Below are 1,094 nucleotides of genomic sequence, written 5' to 3'. Positions count from 1 at the left end.
ATCTTTCTGGTATTCTTTGCCTTGAGCCAAGATCCATCTGACAACAGCTATGATATCCCTTGTTCCACGTCCTCTTCTGAATCCGGCTTGCACCTATGGAAGTTCTCTGTCAATATACTGCTGCAACCATTTTTGTATTATCTTCAGTAAGATCTTACTTGCATGCAATATTAATGATATTGTTCTATAATTAATACCACTATTATGTAGCATAGTGCCTAAGGCACTTGACTGCTAGCCAGAAGGCAGGCTGTTCAAACCCACCAGCCAGTCCTTGGAAGGAAGGTTGGGCAATCTACTCCCATAGTGATACTGCCTCAGAAACCCAAGGAGGGGTCACTATGATTCAGAGCCGACTCGACGGCACATAACAACAACAACAACATTATTCAAATTTATGTACCAACCACCAAAGCCAAAGATGAGGAAATGGAAGATTTTTATCAACTTCTGCAGTCTGAAATTGACCGAGCATGCAATCCGGATGTGTTGCTTATCACTGGGATTGGAATGCAAAAGTTGGAAACAGAGAAAAATCACTGGTGGTTGGAAAATTTGGCCTTGGTGATAGAAATAATGCTGGAACTTGCATGGTAGAATTTTGCAAGAACAATGACTTTTTAATTGCAAATATCTTTTTTCAGCAACAGAAATGGCAGTTATACATGTGGACTTCACAAGATGGAGTAACAGGAATCAGATTTACTACTTCTGTGGCAAGTTGTTGTTGTTATGTGCCGTTGAGTTGGACCCAACTCATAGCAACCTCTCCTTGGGTTTCCATGGCAGGATCACTATGGAAGTAGATTGCCCAACCTTCCATCCGAGGAGTGCCTTGTGGGTTTGAACTGCCAGCCTTCTGGATAGCAGTCAAATGCCTTAGGCACTTCACCACCAGATCTCCCTCTGTGGCAAGAGTTGATGGAAAAGTTCAGTATCTTCAGCCAAAACAAGGCCAGGAGCTGATTGTGGAACAGACTATCAACAGCTCATATGCAAGTTCAACTTGAAGTTGAAGACAATGAAAACAAGTCCAGGAGAGCCAAAATATGACCTTGAATATATCCCTCCTGAATTTAGAGACCATCTAAAAA

This window comes from Orycteropus afer, unplaced genomic scaffold (genome assembly GCF_000298275.1).
Source record: "Orycteropus afer afer isolate SDZICR_OR568_19922 unplaced genomic scaffold, OryAfe1.0 scaffold00154, whole genome shotgun sequence".
Classification (NCBI taxonomy): Eukaryota; Metazoa; Chordata; class Mammalia; order Tubulidentata; family Orycteropodidae; genus Orycteropus; species Orycteropus afer.
This window is presented reverse-complemented; position numbering follows the sequence as displayed.